The sequence below is a fragment of the Canis aureus genome, chromosome 8 (genome assembly GCF_053574225.1).
Source record: "Canis aureus isolate CA01 chromosome 8, VMU_Caureus_v.1.0, whole genome shotgun sequence".
Lineage (NCBI taxonomy): Eukaryota > Metazoa > Chordata > Mammalia > Carnivora > Canidae > Canis > Canis aureus.
The window spans coordinates 18,585,328-18,604,850 of record NC_135618.1 but is presented as its reverse complement, the minus strand read 5'-3'; the positions used below and the strand labels follow the sequence as shown (position 1 = coordinate 18,604,850).

Below are 19,523 nucleotides of genomic sequence, written 5' to 3'. Positions count from 1 at the left end.
GTTCAGATTTCCTAAATTTATGGTTCCTCTCCTATAACACAACCCACTATCACTGTGTTGGGACTCCAGGAGCCAACATAAAAATGCCAATACTCTGGCTTCTGCTCTTGCTGAGTAACAAACTTTCATCTGATCCAAGAGTTTCGGTCTTCTACCACCATTCAAGAAGAAACTGTGACAGGCTAATAGTTTTAGCTTGCAAAGGAGAAAGTCTCAGATCCTTCACAGTTCTGACAATAACTGGCTTTCTTCCCCTTGCAAATTGGACATTGATAGAATAACTTTATACGTTTAGGTGTTCTCCCTCCCTGTATCATCCCGGATCTTGTGACTGTTCCCTTCTCTGACTGCTTCTCTAGGCCCGTGGCAGCATTTATATCATAGTATAATGTTTCTGAGTACATTCAGTAAACGGCTGTTAGAAGCGATGCGTTCTGATTATGGAATTTCAAAGAAAGGGACCATGAATTCTGTCCAGCATGATAACAGTTCATTAAAATGATTAGATAATATTTTACATTCTATCTCGGTTTTTAAAAGAAATTTAAAAATTAATCCTCAATTAAAAGGAAGTACCATCTTACAGTAAAGAATGGATATGTGTGTGCATGGGGTGGGGTCAGGGAAACTTGCACTGATTGCTTCCAAAAGCAATGTAGAAAGAGAAAAAGATTGGAGTTCAGACCCAGCAATAGCACTACTGGGTATCTACCCCAAAGATACAGATGCAGTGAAATGCCAGGACACCTGCACCCCAATGTTTATAGCAGCAATGTCCACAATAGCCAACCTGTGGAAGGAGCCACGATGTCCTTCGACAGATGAATGGATAAAGAAGATGTGGTCCATATATACAACAGAGTATTACTCAGCCATCAGAAAGGACGGATACCTACTATTTGCTTCAAGGTGGATGGAACTGGATGGTATTTTGCTGAGTGAAATAAGTCAATCGGAGAAGAACAATCATCATATGGTCTCACTCATACAGGGAATATAAGAAATAGTGAAAGAGATTATAAGGAAAAAGGAGGGGAACTAAGCTGGGAAATTTAGAGAGGGAGACAAACCAGAAGAGACTCCTAACTCTGGAAACAAACAAAGGGTAGTGGAAGGGGAGGCGGGGGGGGGGGGGGGGGGGAGGCGGGAATGGGGTGACTGAGTGATAGGCACTAAGGAGGGCATTTGATGGGATGAGCAGTGGTGTTATACTATATGTTGGCAAATTGAACTTAAATAAAAGCAAATGAAAAAGAAAGAAAAAGATTTGAGTTCAGATAAGATAAATGTTTCATGTGACCAAAGGGAGGATTATTTTACCATGACATGAAAATAACTGGAAGCCTGAAAACATCCAGATTTCTTTTTTTTTTTTTTTTTTAAGATTTTATTTATTTATTCATGAGAGACACAGAGAAAGAGAGAGGCAGAGACACAGGCAGAGGGAGTAGCAGCCTCCCTGCATGGACTCCCGACATGGGACTCCCGACATGGGACTCGATCCCGGGACTCCAGGGTCACACCGTGGGCTGAAGGCAGACACTTAACCACTGAGCCACCCGGGCATCCCAGCATCTGGATTTCTTGAACGTCCTCAATATTCTTCAGTTTATAAAATGCTCCTGACAACAGTCTGATCCGATGTCATTTCACATTAATTTAGTTTCATTGGCTAAACCAGAACTCAAGGTTATGCTTTCTGTAACAATGCTTCTAATCAACTGCTTTGAAACAAACATTTTCAGGGACTTTAGAAATTGGTTTGGGGACTCAGCGGTAGTCTGATAACTTGCTACAGTGACTTGAATGTCATAAGCAGGGTAGTAAAGTAGGCTTTGTTGGGTACTCCATGCCGGGAACAGTTTAAGCATTTCACATGTATTATTTTGCTTAATCCGTATAAACAACACTATGAAATACGTACTGTCACTGTCCCCTTTTCTCAGATGGGGAGACTGAGGCACAGATGGGCAATGTTACTTGCCTAAGATCATGCTGCTAGTCAGTGGCAGAACCAAGAACAGCATCCAGGCAACCTGACTCCAAAGCCTAGGCTCTTACAACTCCTGTTATACTGTATAACATCCCAATTTTTTAAACGGCTAGAAAATGCGATTTTTCCCCTGGAATGCTTAAAAGAAATCAACATCAATTGTCTTACTCCTTTTGATTTTTATTTCTAGATTATTATCTTCTCAGATATTTTGCTGTTCTTCATTTTTCTTTGAGGAATATATCTCAGGACCATTAAGGGTGAATTATGTCCATCATCAGCCCATGTCGACAGAGAAAAGATATACTATGTAGTCCATTTTGAGTAGGGAGACACTCCAGCTAAACCACCTTGAAATCTTCCATGTAAGATTTCGATTTGTCTTGAACTCTTCACATAAGATGCATTTGAAAAATCTTTTCATAATTTGAAACAATTATACAGGGGCGCCCGGGTGGCTCAGTGGTTGAGCATCTGCCCTTGGCTCAGGTTGTGATCCTGGGGTCCTGGGATCTAGTCCCATATCAGGTCCCCTGCAGGGAGTCTGGTTCTTCCTCTGTCTATGTCTCCGCCTCTCTCTGGCTGTCTCTCATGAATAAATAATAAATAAAATCTTTTAAAAAATAAAATAAAACTATTATACAATAGATGTTGAGTGTTTCTCTTTAAGTCTGTATCCAGAGGAGGAAAAAGCAACAATATTTTGAAGGTTTTCAATTCTTTACTTGGGCAAGCTTTAATCTTACATGATCAGGAGTGGTAATACCAGCCCTCAAATTAGCCACAAATGCCACAGTCCCCAGACAGACACATTGTGACCCTGTCTAGACCAACAATCACATCACAATGCTTTTTCCCAATCAGACTGGCCCCTTATCCCCTTCAATCTCCCAAGTAGCATGGAAGTGGGAAGATCAGCAGGCTTCAGCATGCTTGAAGGGAAAAGAAAGGAATTTTCAAAATCTTGGAGCACTATTGCTTAGAAGGGTGAGGAAAGCATTTTTTATACAGCATTTATAGATTGCTGCCCAGCCTCTGAAATTCCAAAATATTTCTGAAAACTAGTGATAGCAAAGTTTATGTAAAACTCTCTGCAAGGTTAGATCTGTTCAGAGTTCTGATGACAAATTTGCACATGCTTTCAGTGGCTTTACAGCTCTTTACCACCTCCTTGATTTTTGCACATATCTTTACTACTCCTAATTTCTCTCACTTTCCTTCTCTCCTCTCTCTCCTCTCCTCCAAATTGCATCAGTCTTTAAATGCCCTATCTAAATCCTATCGCTGTGAAGTTTTTCTAACACTCTCTTTTCTCAAAACTCTTATAGCAATTAACCTTTTTTTTTTTAATCTTCCATAGCTGTGAAAACTTAGATAAATTGCTTAGCTTCTCTGAGCATTGGTTTCTCCATAGATAAATGGGGATAATTATACTAGTTTGCAGTGTGTTGTGAGGATTAGGAGATTTAATATGTGTGCTTTGATATATCATGCATTGTGTCAATTTTTATTAATATTCAAAGTTAATCATGTCCTCTCTTTTTTGACACTACATTTTTTTTCACTTCCCATCTAGCTGAGGTTCAAAAATTACTTGTTGACTTCATTATTTTAATATTATGTCAAAGGGGGAGTATTTCCTTCACGGTTTTTAAAAAATAAATTGAGGGGTGCCTGGGTAGCTCAGTCAGTTGAGTAGCATCTGACTCTTGATCTCAGCTCAGGTCTTGATCTCAGGGTTGTGAGTTTAAGCTGGGTGTGATGCCTACTCAGAAAAAATTAATAAACTGATAAACACAAAGAATTGCCAGTCGTCAGTTTTCTTAAAAGCCAACATCTTGCAGCTTGATATATAATAATTTTTTTTAAAAAGTAAACATAGGCAGCCCCAGTGGCGCAGCGGTTTAGCGCCGCCTGCAGTCCAGGGTGTGATCCTGGAGACCCGGAATCGAGTCCCACATCGGGCTCCTTGCATGGAGCCTGCTTCTCCCTCTGCCTGTGTCTCTGCCTCTCTCTCTCTCTCTCTCTGTGCGTCTCTCATGAATAAATAAAAAAAATCTTTAAAAAAAATAAAAAGTAAACATAGTAAGTACTTATGGCAGGGATAAAGTATATTTTTTATACTTTATTTCTTTTCTTTTTAAAAAAATATTTTATTTATTTATTCATGAGAGACACAGAGAGAGAGAGGCAGAGACACAGGCACAGGGAGAAACAGGCTCCATGCAGGGAGCCCAATGCGGGACTCGATCCCAGGTCTCCAGGATCAGGCCCTGGGCTTAAGGCAGTGCTAAACCACTGAGCCACCCAGGCTGCCCTTTATTTCTATTTCAATTTAACCTATCACCCATGATACATGAAATAATCATTATTTCTCTTTCTCCCCCCAGTTGAAACCCATGAAATTATTTTTTGAGAAATTCTTATGTAAAATATCTATTATGTTGCAGAACTTCTGCAGATACAAGTGATTCAGTGTCTCAGTTAATGTTATGGAAAAAAGCCTACACACTGGGAATTTTGAAACACTGCTTTTAAAGTTTAATGAAGTCTGCGTGCAGGAAGAAATAGCCAGTTTTAACACATCAATGTTACAGGTTCTCTTTTGTAACACGATTTCCACAGGGGTGCATCCCAACATTCCCCCAGCTGCTTCATGAATTTGTGATCTACAAGGGGAGGGAGGGCCTTGCATTCAAAAGAGAAAAAAATTTCAAAAGTCTGTTTGAAAGGTAAAAAACTGACCAGGTTTATTTTAAAACAGAAATAGTTCAGCCATTTGGAGACAAGAGGAGTCAACATTTTTGTTCAGAAGAATAATGGAAATATGACATTAAAAATTAGGACCAGGGTGCTGAAGTTTGCTCAAGAGGTAAAATATTAAGATCTTTTCTGCTAGCTGAGTTTTGAATGTACAGAACATAAAGCTCTGTTAATCACAAAGGACCTAGCTTATTTATCAGTATTACTTGGATTTCTTTAGAAAGTAGTTTAACTCTTCAACTAGGTTTCTCTAGTCATAGTATTTCCTGATGGAGACAAAACTGGATGGGGAAGAGAACTGGCGGAGAGACAGATTGGTTGGGGCAGTTCCCACGTTCCACCCTCCTGCAACCCAGACTTGCTTTCTGCTTGCACTAGACTGAGGTACCCTGACTGAGCTACCCGACGAGGAGAAAACCTGTTCCGGGCGAGACCAAGCTGTCCTGGAAATGCAATGGTCAAGGGACCAGTACCACGGACCAGACAGAGATTGAGTTTCAAGCCAAGACCCTGGATTCTTCTGGTCAAGATAAAGAACTCTGCACGTGTAACAGTGAAAATGACATAATCTGTGTTAACATTCCATAACTTGAAGGCATGGCAATTAAAGAACACACATGGACTTGTGGCACACGGAAATGTGTGCACAGAAAAAGGAGATTTATGCTTTTCTAAATTCATTCTTTCTCACCAAAATGGATACATTCTGCTTGGTTATCAAGTTTGAAAATCTCTAAGAATGCGACTGTCACTGGGGTCCCATCAGAGCCCTTGGGGATATAGCAATATTGTTCTACTGTGCCCATGATCGACTCTGTGTTATAGTCCTGGCCTTTGCATACAACTGGAGGAAGCATGACTTTATCATGTTGATCAGTTATAAATTATAAATTTCTTTATCATTATTTCAATGCTGTGTTTATTGGTCCTGGCTTTGTCCCTTTGGGGTAGAAACGAGAAAATTCTCAGGGTAGTAAAGTCTGCCTCTGCCAAGCATACAAGGCACCACGGTGGTGTCACTGCAGAAGGTCTAACAGATGCGTCATGAAGATGGACCACCACTGTCCTTAGACAACTCTTGTGGTTCCCAAAATCATGCTTCCTTCATACTGTCTCTCCTTTTAGCACCACTGGGTTGTATCCATGCTGCCTTCATTTTTGTTATGACTGTGGTTACACAGCTTTATAGTTGGCTCTCCTTTGGGTGAAACATGGTAAAGACTGATACGAATGCAGCTTGGAGAGATCCGCTTCCAGTCATTCTCTTTGAGTTAGCAGCATTTGCAGCAACCTTGTTTGCCTTGGGATTAGCTTTAGGAATAACCATAGCTGTTAGGATTTTGTTTCGTTAGCAGATGAAAATAATTCTCAGAAACAAAACTTCTGTTGAATCATGGATTGAAGAAAAGGCTAAAGATGGAATTCAATATTCCCAACTAGATGAGGTCTTTGTTTCACCACCTTATGATATGGGAAGTAGATGGAAGAACTTTAAACAGGTATTTACATAGTCAGGGTCCCTGAAGGAGATGGGCTTGAGGGGCCAATATGAGAAGTCTGTCACCAGTAGAGCTTAACGGTAGAACAATTGAAACAAAAAACAGATACAAGAGTCAAGAGTGGGGGGTGCCTGGTTGGCTCAGTTGATTAAGCATCCCACTCTTGATGTCCACTCAGGTCATGATCTCAGGGTTGGGAAATTGAACCCTAGGTCAACTTTATGCTGAGTATGGAGACTCTTTAAGATTTTCTCTCTTTCTTTCTTTCTTTCTTTCTTTCTTTCTTTCTTTCTTTCTTTCTTTCTTTCATTTATTTTTTATTGGTGTTCTATTTGCCAACATACAGAATAACACCCAGTGCTCATCCCATCAAGTGCCCCCCTCAGTGCCCATCACCCATTCACCCCCACTCCCCGCCCTCCTCCCCTTCCACCACCCCTAGTTTGTTTTCTCTCTTTCTTTCTCTCTCTCCCTCTGCCCTTCCCTGTCTCTAAAAAAAAAAGTCCAAGGCAAGGAGGGGTGCCTGGGTGGCTCAGTCGGTTAAGCACACTCTTGATTTTCACTCAGGTCATGATCTCAGGGTCATGAGATTGAGCCCCGGGTTGCGCTTGCATTAGGTGTGATGACTGATTAAGATTCTTTCTCACCCCTGGCCCCCCATCATGGACACTCTCACTCTCCTAAAAAAAAAAAAAAAAAAGAGAGAGAGAGAGAAAGAGGAAGCATTCCGTATAAAGCAATAGAAGATAAGAGCAATACCTGCTGTCCTTTGAGAAAAGGAATCAAAAAGAATGAAAATCTTCATGAGTCCCTGCACTGATGAGCCTCAAATAAGGCACAGAAAGTGGAGTTCATTTTAGCCATGAGGCAGTTATAATACCGATTGGATGGAGAAAAAATTCTTGATGATTCCTTTGATAGAAGGTGTTTCAAAAATAAGACTTTGGTTTTCTTTCTTTCCCTTTCTTTCTTTTTCTTTCTTTCTTTCTTTCTTTCTTTCTTTCTTTCTTTCTTTCTTTCTTTCTTTCTTTCTTTTCTTTCTTCCTTTCTTCCTTTTTAAGAGTTTGGTTTTCTAGGAACTATGTGGAGAAGCGTCTGTGTGATGCTGAAATAGATCAAACTCGAGAGGGTGACAAGAAAAATAGCCACAGTTAAAGTAAAATTATTCTTTAAGTCCTCTCCAGTACTTGAAAATTGTACACATTACTAAAAAGTTATGCAATGAGCCTATTCTGGTCAAGGTGGGGTTTGTTTTTTTTTCCTCAAAGGTGCCCAACTGCCAGGATCTATATATTTTTATTACCAATTTGAAATGGAGAAGCCATTCTGCTTATGTCTTTAAATTCCCGCCCCTCTTTGCCACCTCTTCCTCTCCGCAAAAGGAAAAACACTTTACTAAATGCTGCATTGTCTCTAGGACATGTGCTGTACACTATGGACCACACCTGCAGATATAGTGATGCTTTTATCCTGCTTCCCCTTCAGCTGACACTTCTTATGTAATATTCTAAATACTATAGAAGTAAATATGCTAGATTCAATATAAGCTTAAGTTTTATTACCTTTTAATAATGCACATTTTTATCAAATCAAATAAAGATCAATGGATGTTCTGTAAAAACAAAAACAAGTTAGATGGTAAATTGCAATCTTCCTTTTCCAAAGGAAAACCTCTCTCAGATGCCTCCAAAATTTTCCACTTCCACTTGTGCTCCCCTGAGTTAGCTCTCATTGCTTAATGGCCACACAGGGGCCACTGCCTCCTTCCTGGCCTCCTGTCTTTGCTCTCGCAGACCACTCTCCGTGCAATTGTCTATCTAACCTTCCAAAAGTATAGCTGTCAGCATGAATATTCTGAATGGCCCAGAGTAGCTGCTCAGTAAATCACCTGCTTTAAGTGATTCCCCACTGCCCAAAGGAAAAAGCTTAAACTCAAAGACTTTATGTTTTGTAAATAATAATAAGAGACTATGACATCATAAAGAATACATTTGGTCTTTGTTCCTGGTTCCTGGTACAGAGCTCCTAAAACCCTTGGAATTTCCCGAATGATAGAAGTGTCTTTGTTAAGCTAATGAGGTGACTCATGTGGGCCTTTAGAGAGTTTCAGGAAGGGGGCTGGACTGATGTGTGATTAGAGTATTGGAATTTTAGCCTACCCCGACCTGAGGGAGGAGAAGTTGCAGGGGCTGGGAGTTGGGGGGGGGCAAGAGATTGAGATCAGTCCTGTCTTCTTAATAAAACCCCAGTAAAAACTCTGACATCAAGGCTCATTGGAACTTCCCAGTTGGTAAACTCACAGAAGTGCCTGGAGGGTGACACACTCTCTCCTAATCCAAGGGAAGAGGGCACAGAATCTGAGTTCTGTCCTAGGCTCTCTTTGTTTGGCTCTTCTTCGGTTGTGTCCTTTCAACTACAACTATAATCATAAGTATAGCATTTTCTTGAGTTTCATGAGTCATTCTAGTGAATTCTCAAACCTGAAGGAGTCACAGAATCCCCAATTTTGTAGCCAGTTAGGCAGAAGTTTGGGTGGCCTGGGGACTCACTGAGACTTGTGACTAGATCTGAAGGGAGGACAATCCTGTGGAGGGCTTTGCTCTGAACTTGTGGAGTCTGCTTCAACTCTAGATAGTCAGGGTCAGAATCCAGGTGGGTGGAAACAAAATCCAGTATTAAATAGCTATCACTGAATCTACAGAAATAGAGTGTGTCACCAGAGCATGATTTTGGGTATCACAGCTGTAATGGAAAGATTGATTTACCAAAAGCCTCCTCAAGACCACAAAATGATAACACTGCTTCCTGTGCTCTGGCTTACACAGAACCTGTTGGGTTGGCCTCATGCTAAGGAACCGTGCCTGTGAGTCATTTGAAGAAAGAAGAGTCAAACTATTTTGACTAGCCTAGGGCAAGGCATTTGGAATGCATTATGATCTGTGGTCTTAATTCCACGGGGTCCTACCAGTAGTGTATTTGGGTGAAGACAACGTAAGAAGTGTCCTTCTCCACTTAGTTTCCCTGAGACATATTCCACCCAGACAAGACAGAGGGGCCGGCAAGTTATAAGTAAATGGGTCTGTTTTTTGTGAAGACTTGGAGTCCTTTGTGCTGTCTACACCCTAGTAGCACTTCGGGGAAGAATCTAGCTGCTTCTGGTGACGGTGTTTTGGCAAGAGAGAGGCCACTGTCCATTTGTTGCTTGCCAACATATGTTTCCAATTTTTTGGAAAACACAGCAACAGAGGGAAGGAAAAGAGAAGCCCCAAGACACTGCACACCTCTTGCCTACCAGACTCCATATGAGTGCTTTCCCTTGAGTTATGACACTGATTTTAGCCTCATAGCATCTCTGGGGGAAGAGGAGGAGGTATTATCACCCACCTCACAGAGACTCAAACCATGGCTGTGAGTTCCCCGAGGCCTCCCAGCTCATGAGGTAGAGAAGCAGCAGGAGAATTCCCGGTGGAATCCGAGTCGGCGGCTCTGGGCCTCCCGCAGGCACACTGAGGTGCATGCACTGTGCTTGAGGAAAGCAGAGAGAGGGTCTCTTTTCCCTCCCAATCTAGAGTAAGCTCCTGAACCTATTTCCCCCAGACAAGCCAGAGATTGCCACTGGCAAGACAACATTGAAATCTTCTGCAGCCTTCTCTCTCAGCATTCTCTCATTTAGGCAAATTGGTGCTAATTCTGGGGCAGGCGGGAACAAGTAGTCATTGAGGCCTCCTGGGGACATCTTCGGGGCAGCCTCCCCTGCGTTTCCAGAGTGCTCCCCTACGCCTCTGAAGTAGCTCTGTCTGCTGCCAAGCAGCAAACAGGGACTGTTCCAGCAAGCATCCTTGATGATGCATCAAATGTGGCTGAAGCCACACTGAGAGGCCGGGGACCTGCCCCATCAGGTGTCTTGGTCACAGGTACGAGCTTTTCCAGCCTGGTAGGCCGGGCCCGACACTCGAGGCCCGGAGCAGAGCGCCAGAGCCTGGAGGCCGACGCCCGAAGGACACCCAGACAAGACATGCTGACCTCCACGGGGTGGCGCGGCCACCAGCACAGCGGCGGCCTAGGCCGGTGCCTCACGGGCCCCAGATCCTGAGCAGCCCGTGGGCCGCAGGCGGAGGGCAGCCTCCCCAGAGAACACCTTGAGCTGAGCACACTCTCCCTCCCGTTGCCGAAGGTTTCATGGCAGTTGATTTCCCATGGAAACAAGCAGAAATCTGTTTTCATCATCTGGCATTTTTAGTTTCCTAATTTGTATGAGAACCTGGAGATACGGCCATATGGTACATTCATTACCCCAGAAAGCTACAGCTGAAAGAAAAATAGTTAAAGCCAGTCTTAAACCCAGAAAGCTTCAGCATATGCCTTCACATTACTTTCCTTAATCTCAGAGATTGTCAAAAACGCTGCCAAAATAGTTGTTTCTGCTTCGGCTCAATGCTTCCAGCAAGATCCCCTTTGGAGCCTTGGTGTGCGCCTCTCCGCAGCGGGGCCTCCCCTCTCCTCTCCAGGCCCAGAGTGGAAGGAGCGGGGTCTGAGCCCCCACCTGACCCCTGCTCTCCTTCGTCCTGTGACCTTGGGAGGAAACGGTGCTTCTCTGGGCCTCCTTTTCCTCATTCGAAAACATCATTCAATCATCCAGCAAATACTTACTGAACATCTATTTTGTGGCAGGCACTGTTCTGAGAATTGGGAAAACAGTAAGGAAGAAAATAGGACCCTCACCTTTGTGGAGTTTTAATTCTTTGGGGGGGGAGACAAATAAGAGGGTAGAAGGCGTAATATATTAGCTGGTAATAGGGGTCATGGAGTACAACCGAACAGGGGAAGGGAGTATTTGCACAGGACGGTTGCAGGTGTGAAATGTGCTGGTCCAGGAAGTCTTCCCCAGACAGGAGGCAGCCAAGGAGAGGCTGGAAGCAGGTGTGTGGGTGCGTGTGCCAGGTGGATGGCAAAGGAAGAGCATTTTGTGGTGACGCCCTCAAGTCAGGGACTACCTCTGTTTTTGAGAAAGAGCAAGAGGCCCAGGATGGCTAGAATCTGTGAGCGTGGGGCTTTAGAGGCCACTGAAGAGGATTTGCCTGTGGTGGTTCCCAGAGGGTTTTGAGCTGAGGGGATCTGATCTAAGTTGTGGTAAGGTAACTGGCTGCTACGTGGAGAATATGCTGAAGGGGGACAAAGTTGGGCTGCCATCACAATGACTGAGAGGGGGCCCAGGATGGAAAAGACCAGGAGACTTGGCATTTAGTGGAGAGAAGGGCTTGAATTGTGGCCTATATGTTATTCAGAAGGAAGAACTGCTGGCGCTGCAGAGTAGATGTGGGTGTGAAAGAAATAGGGGAGGGAGGCATCCTGGGTGGCTCAGTGGTTTAGCACCGCCTTCAGCCCAGGGCCTGATGCTGGAGTCCCAGGATGGAGTCCCACGTCGGGCTCCTTGCATGGAGCCTACTTCTCCCTCTGCCTGTGTCTCGGCCTCTCTCTCTCTCTCTCTCTCTCTCTGTGTGTGTGTGTGTGTCTCATGGATAAATAAATAAAATCTTAAAAAAAAAAAAAAAAGAAATAGGGGAGGGAAGACTGGCTCCACAGTTTTAGGCTGGTTACCTGAAGGAAGAATGGAATGTTCATTTTCTGAGACTGGCAGTAGTTAAGGGGAATAGGTAGGGAGGGATGGCACATCTGGAATTCAGTTTGGAGCATGTGAATGGTGAGATGCCAATTGGAAAACCAAATGAGTACAATGAAAACATGGTACTCAACAAACAGTAAAACTTATCAAATCAATAGATCTAAAAGAATGACTGCTTTTGTCTTCAAGAAAAATAGGAGTAACCTCTGGTGACGCCATGCGGTGAGAAGCCAAGAAGCCTGAGAAGTAAATCATTTTGAGAAATGAATTTTCTGTGCTTTCCCAGCATGGTCACTATTAACATTGCTATCTCCTTGCAGTTAATTATCTAGTTAGTTATCTAATGGGATTTCAAAGGTTCCAAAATCTGAAGGTAAAGAAAGGTCTTGTCACTGGAACATACAATATAGAAAGCACAGGTCCAGGGCACCTGGGTGGCTTGGTGGGTTAAGCATCGTACTCTTGATGTCCTCTCAGGTCATAATTTCAGGGTTGTGTGATGGAGCCCCAAGTCAGACTCTGCACTGGGCATGGAGCCTGCTTAAAATTCTCTCAAAGAAAGAAAGAAAGAAAGAAAGAAAGAAAGAAAGAAAGAAAGAAAGAAAAAGAAAAGAAAGGAGAAAGAAAGAAAGAAAGAAAAGAAAGGAGAAAGAAAGAAGACAAAGAAGAAAGAAAGAAAGAAAGAAAGAAAGAAAGAAAGAAAGAAAGAAAGAAAGAAAAAGAAAAGAAAGGAGAAAGAAAGAAAGAAAAGAAAGAAAGGAGAAAGAAAGAAGACAGAAAGAAGAAAGAAGAAAGAAAGAAAGAAAAGAAAAGAAAAGAAAAGAAGAAAAGAAAGAAAAGAAAAGAAAAGAAAAGAAAAGAAAAGAAAGAAAAGAAAAGAAAAGAAAGAAAAGAAAAGAAAAGGAAAAAGAAAGCCCACATCCACCCAACCATTTATTTGGTCTCTTTAGGAAGGTTACAGAGTACCATAGTCTGAATGTTTGTATCTCCCTCTCCCAACCCCCGCCTCCCCAAGACCCTGACCAAACTGATATGTTGAAATCCTAATCACCAATGTGATGGTATTAGGAGGCAGAGCCTTTGGAAGTCGTGAGGTGAGCCCTCATACATGGGATCAAGGCCCTTATAGAAGAGACCCCACAGAACGTCCTGCCCCTTCCACCATGTGAGGACATGGTGAGAAGTCAGAAGCCTGCAACCTGGAAGAGGACCGTCACTAGAACCCAGCCCTGCTGGCACCAGATCTTAGGTTTTCCAGCATTCAGAACTGTGAGAAATAAATACTTGTTGTGTAGCAGCCACCCAGTCCATGGCATTTTGTTATAGTAGCCCAAATGGGCTAAGCCATATAGGCTGGGATTAGAAGGAGGGTATTTATGACTAAGGATGAGTAGAGAAGACCATGGTGCCTATGCCCATCTCATTTGAAGAGACTTTCTGGCCCCCAGATAAAGACGGCTGTGAAATTGGAGTTAAGCTGTGTAGTAGAAATGATGATATCTAGTTTTCAAGGTGGCCCAGGGCCTGGCTCATAGTAGGACTCTAAGGACAAGAACTCTGTGTTATTAATCTTTGAACTCTGAGTAGGTACATAATAATGTGCTTATTTCCAGATTGGAGTGTACTCACTTTATATATTAATACATTTATATTATATATATGTTAATTCTAACATATAGTAATATTTCTAAGGTCCTGGAGACTTCAGGATCAGGTCAAGGTAAAGTTAAGACTTTATTTTTTTAAATTTTTTTATTTATTTATGATAGTCACACACACAGAGAGAGAGAGAGAGAGAGAGAGAGAGACACAGGCAGAGGAAGAAGCAGGCTCCATGCACCGGAAGCCCGACGTGGGATTCGATCCTGGGTCTCCAGGATCACGCCCTGGGCCAAAGGCAGGCGCGAAACCGCTGTGCCACCCAGGGATCCCTAAAGTTAAGACTTTAATCGCGAGCAGCGTTACCAAGTAGAAATATAATGCAAGCTACAGAAGTAATTTTCTGTTTTCTAGTATAGACATGTTAAAAAATAAAAAGAAAGTAATAGAATTGATTTTAATGAAGTCACTTAACCCAAATTATTATCCTTTCAACATGTGACCCATATAAAAATATTGATATATTTTATTCTGTTTTTAACTAATTCTTTGAAATCCAGTGTGTATTTCATACTTACAGAACATCTCGATTACAACTGGCCACATTTCAAGAACTTAATAGCCACACATGGTTAGTGACTACCATACTGGACAGCATGGTTCTGGTGGCAATAGGGAGGGCTTTTTTTTTTTCCTCTTGCTTTATATTTTTATGAGCCTGACATTCAACTACAGAAACATGGTGTATTTTCAGGCAGTCAGATATTACTTATGGTCATCCTGATGCCGCGCTTTAAAATGTTGCCTTCCTCTGATTTTATGCTAAAAATCTCTATGATGAGAAAGCATAAAAATAGTGGTGGAGGGAGGGATACAAATAACTCAGAACTGGTGGCAGGAGATCTTCTGAGAAATGGCACTCATAGGAACTAAAAACAAGGGGAAAACTATCTTGAAAAACATAGAGCTCTTAGGCACAGGATACATGGATAAAGGATACTTTAACTTGCATTTCAGTTTATCAGAATAACTTCATGTACTTTTGCAGACCCAATCATATCTCTAACTTAGAAAATTCCTCGCGAGTCCAGATTCTTAGTGTTGGTACTTAGCGGAGAGAGTTACTGCAAGTAAGACTTCTAGGCACTTTAATTGCATTAATGCACTTAATCCTTCTAATTGTCCTATGCTCCTTATAACAAACCTGTAACAGGTTTGAATCTCAGCTCTGTCACTTGCTAGTTAGGAAACTTTCTGAGATTCAATTTTCTAATACGTAACGACTTACTTCATAAGGTGGCTGTGAAAATTGACCTGAAATGTGTGAAATGGACACAGAACAGTGCTTGACATATAGTAAGATCTCCATAAAGGTTACTACTATTATTGGTGACAAATGGTTACTTTACAAATCTTGAGGAAAGAGGTTACAAATGTTCTCCGGTAAGGAGACCACAGGATTAGAAACTCTTTTTTCTAGCTATTAACAGGCTATAAATAGACAGTGGTTTTCAGCTTCAAGAGCCACAGTTTCCCTTGTTCATATATTAGAAAGCTTTGGAGGGTATACTCCAAGATATCAGAGAATTGTTTCTACATTATGTAAATCAAGAACTTATTTCAACGTCACTAACATTTTTAAAGCTTTTATTTATTTTTATTTTTAAAAAGATTTTATTTATTTATTTGAGAGCGAGAGAGTACAAGCAGGGGGAAAGAGGGGTAGAGAGAGAATCTCTCGAGCAGATAGATCCTGCACCAAGAGCAGAGCCCTATGTGGGGCTGTGCTGGATCTGACAATCCTGAGATCATGACCTGAGTCGAAACCAAGACTTGGACCTTTAACTGATTGAGCCATCCAGGTGCACCTAAAGATGTTATTTTTAAGTATTTTCTACACCTAATGTGGGGTTTGAACTCAAAACCCCAAGATCAAGAATTGCATGTCCACTGACTGAACCAGCCAGGTACCCCCCAACATCACTAACATTTTTAAAGTAATTTCTTTTTTAAAAAATTGTTTATTCGAGAGAGAGAGCATGAACAGGAAGGAGGGCAGAGGGAGAGGGAGAAGCTGAGCAGGGAGCCCGATGCGGGGCTTGATCCCAGGACCCTGAGATCATGACCTGAGCTTAAAGCAGACACTTAACTGACTGAGCCACCCAGGTACTCCAAAGTGATTTCTGAATAGGTAATACATGCGTGTGATACAAAATTAAAAGATAATACAAAAACAAGATATGCAGAGAAAAGGGTATACAGTATATGAACAGAGAAAAGAGGCTAAGCTAAAATAAGTGCAAAAGCATTTATTTGGGGTCTCAGAATTGCAATTCAGGAAACACAGATTTGGGCAGCAATCGAAAGTGTACCCTCCCACTCCCCATCCCTGTGGTCGCCATAGAGGGAACAAAAATCAAGTGTTTTTAAAGACAAAAGGGAATGCCTGTATATGTTGTTTATAAAATTTTGATTGGTGTTGGTGGCAGAAAGCCAATCTTGGCTGAATATGATTGGTCACTAAAAAGTCTCTTACTAGAGGAAGTTGCAGGTGTTCAGACTCAGTCTTAGAGTATTTGCTGTTTGGCCCAGTTCAAAAGTTCATGGTTCCATCAGGTGAGGATGTGGATAAGGCTCATCTCCTTAATAACTGCCTGTTTTAAACTGTCTGTTTAAATACTTTTTGACATAAGTAATCTTTTTTTTTTTTTTGATTTTTATTTATTTATGATAGTCACAGAGAGAGAGAGAGAGAGGCAGAGGGAGAAGCAGGCTCCATGCACCGGGAGCCCGACGTGGGACCCGACCCTGGGTCTCCAGGATCGCGCCCTGGGCCAAAGGCAGGCGCCAAACCGCTGCGCCACCCAGGGATCCCTGACATAAGTAATCTTAGTTCATTTCACCTTTCACATGTCTCCTTTTGATGAAGATCGTGCCCTAAAAGCAAAGCTGATCAACCACAGGTGACTTAGTCCCTCATTGCTGGGATGCACCTGTCCCAGGAAGTCATGTCTGGTGTTAGGGAGAATTTTAAATCCCTGATGATTGTCATTAGGGTCAGGCCCCATTTGAGCAATAAGATGGCTGTCAGGAAATGGTCTTAAGCAGTTTACTCATGTGGGGCTTTATGAGGTCACCTGGCATTCCAGATGAATCAATTTGTGGACTGACCATAATCAGATGCTTATAGAGGTTTTTGCAAGGTTATAAGCATAAGCAGAGCAATTAGCAAAAAATATGTATATATAAACCTCATGGACATTAGACATTAATCTAAGAAATTGTTAAGAATGTTGGATTATTAAGTATCTAAGGATCAGTATAAAGCAGATCTAAGGAAGTAAAACTTTACATTAATTTTGGCAAATCAGCAGGCACGGGACAGTTTCATTTTTTAACAAGATTGATTACAAAGTGCACAACTCCTCTTTCTCAGTGTTTAGTTGAGCTAGGACAGATATGACTGGGGAAAGGCTGTCGCAAGTATGGAAACACCTGGTTGTAAGGTAGCATTTATAAGCTTGTGGTTATAATCAACAGTAGCATTTGGAACTAAAGAGAACTTAGTTGTAGGAGGTCTCTGACATTGTGAACAAATCAGAGTTTTTGGTGACAGATCTAACAGTCAGAGAGGTTTCTTCCTTTTGCAGTAAACTGAGAAATGTGGGTACGGGCACTGTCTCTCCAAAAGACAGCGAAAAAAACAAAAACAAAAAAACAAGGTAGAAGCAACAGTGAGAAAATGGTAAACAGACCTGGTGGGGTCATCCTGGGAAAGTTGTCTCTTTCAGCTTTCATCTGCTTCAATTCCTGGAAAATTTTATTTATAGGTCACCAGTTGGTGTGTAGGTCTGGTCAGGATTTGGTGTTTTGTTTTGTTTTTGAGATGTGACCTGTGAATCCAAGGGTCTTTTTCTTGGAGTTTGCTGGCACAAGGATTGGTTAATTGTACCTGATGGGAGTCTTGCCAATGGGGTCAAAGGGAGTCTTTTTGGAGATGTCTTTTTTTTTTTTTTTAAAGAGATGTCTTTTCTAACAGATAAAATCTCCGAGTTATAAGGTGTGATGTTTAAGATTTTATTCCCCAAGAGCACACTGTGAAAAGAGTGCTCTACCAAAGCACAATTATTTTAATAGAAGCAATTAGGCCCTTCCAACATTGAAGTGTGTTGTCTTTTGTCAACTGTGGATCAAAGAAACCAAGGCTATGAGTATTGGGTGTCCTTTTATAGGAACAGATTCCTATTAAACTTATGCAAATACATACATTTGTCATGAAAAATTAGAATATTTAACAAGAGTTTTAAACTCTGGATGTAGGGAGAAAAAAATAAATGTTTGACCTTTGTTGTAAAGACATTGTACCAAATCGTGGTAAGTTAGAGACAGCTAAAAGCAAAGGGGAAAAGGAGATCCTTTAAACTTGGAAAACAAAACATTAAGAAAACATTTTTTTTTAATTAGAGTTTTAGGTATTTTATATAATTTCTACAACATTTATAATATATACTTATGTAAATAAAACATAGAGAAGCGTAGTATTATTTTTATTTGACATTGCTTCCCATTAATTTGCATATCAAATAATCCTAATTAATGTAGTATCTCTCTTTTTATAAGGAGAGGGAACAGATCTTTTGAGAAATTCCAGAAGCCCTCGAGAAATTCTTAGTTACTTTGAGGTCAAAAAGACTTTATTTAGAATGTGATTTGGGGAAGTCTGTCAAAAATATCAAAAGGTCTAAACATTTGATGAAATAGAATCATAGATTATTAAAAAGCAATATTTAAGTATTTATTTGACCAAAAGACTTCAAAGGCAAATACAAAGGGTCACATAGTTGGAAGCAAAACAGCTCTCTCAATACCCGAAGACTTGGTTTACTTGAGTAAACAAAGATCTGATGAAGACAAAACATAGAGCCTTTGTTTTTAGGTAGATTGTATTAATGGTAAAGAAAAGTCTTTGTTTACAATTTTCTATTAAGGGCAGCTATCCAATAATTTAAGAAACTTTGTCCTTTTAACAGAGAGAAAAATCGAATTCCAATTATGTACCAGGGTATTTTTTGAAATGATTTTATTTATTTGAGAGAGAGCGAGACAGTGCACGTGAGTGCGCATGAGCATAAGCAGGGGGAGAGACTGAGGGAGAGGGAGAAACAGACTCCCCACTGAGCAGGGAGCCTGGAAGCAGGGTTCATCCCAGGACCCTGAGATCATGACCTGAGCTGAAGGCAGAGCCACCCAGTGGCCCCTCAAGTGGTCGTTTTTTAATTTCAAAAACTTATCTAGAAAAGAAGTGATGTTTGGCAGTTGTTACAGAATAATTAACAGATTTACTGTTACAGGATAGTATAATTGCTTATGCATTGCATTAAATGAATATAAATTCCTTCTACATAGTATAGTTAAAATAAGCCATATACTTCTAGGAAAATTACAGGGTGAGATTTATTTGTCTACAGACGCATCCTGACATTGCTCTGCTAGTCTGGAAATGATAGAACAGGCAAGGGCAATAGGATCCCCATACTGTTGCTGAGGACAGTTGTTCTAAATTGAGTTAGAATAAAGATTTGAAAGATGGGACAGCTCCTACACTGATGACAGAGCTGTGCATACCAGGGCAACCACCACCAGAATCCCCAGCCTTGCAAGTAGTTACAAGAAATGGGGGAAGTTCCTTGTAAACAAGGAATGTTGCCAGGCTGTACATCTGAAAAGACAAGGCAACAAAGTACGAACCCATCAAACAGTGATTACAGCCTGGCCTTGAGGAGTTACCACGGGTCTGCAGGACAGAAAGGGTGGTGGTTTGGTATTGGCCTTTTCAGCTGGCTGCATAGACCTTCTGTTGCTCAGTTTACTGCGGTATTAAGAAAAATGGCTTTTTAATATGCTGGATCCTTCCACAGCAGGAAACATAGTGTGTGTTATGTCCCAGCACATACACATATACGACTATGTAAGTAGCTGAAATAAGAGTTTAATAAACTGACACATATTTTCTATTTTTAATCTATCCCATGTGTACATTTAATTT

The 19,523-nt window shown here is 41.4% G+C and overlaps 1 protein-coding gene, 1 long non-coding RNA gene and 1 pseudogene across 3 annotated transcripts in view; 1 reads left to right on the top strand and 2 right to left on the bottom strand.

Annotated features, from left to right (window-relative positions):
• Positions 1–2,873: 2,873 nt before the first annotated feature.
• LOC144318414 (palmitoyltransferase ZDHHC6-like) lies at positions 2,874–7,570 on the top strand (annotated as a pseudogene). The gene is made up of 4 exons (XR_013384309.1): positions 2,874–2,980; positions 4,444–6,375; positions 6,975–7,201; positions 7,317–7,570. The product of XR_013384309.1 is annotated as a palmitoyltransferase ZDHHC6-like (transcript).
• Positions 4,718–11,734, bottom strand: LOC144318419 (uncharacterized). The gene is made up of 2 exons (XR_013384316.1): positions 7,015–11,734; positions 4,718–6,067 (listed from the first exon to the last, which is right to left on the bottom strand). It is a non-coding gene; the product is annotated as an uncharacterized LOC144318419 (long non-coding RNA).
• Positions 11,735–17,441: 5,707 nt separating this feature from the next.
• LRRC8B (leucine rich repeat containing 8 VRAC subunit B) overlaps positions 17,442–19,523 on the bottom strand; it is an 86,305-nt gene continuing 84,223 nt past the window's right edge. The window contains exon 13 of the transcript XR_013384302.1: positions 17,442–18,378. The gene's annotated coding sequence lies outside the window, so the exon portion shown is untranslated. The remainder of the gene's footprint in view (positions 18,379–19,523) is intronic.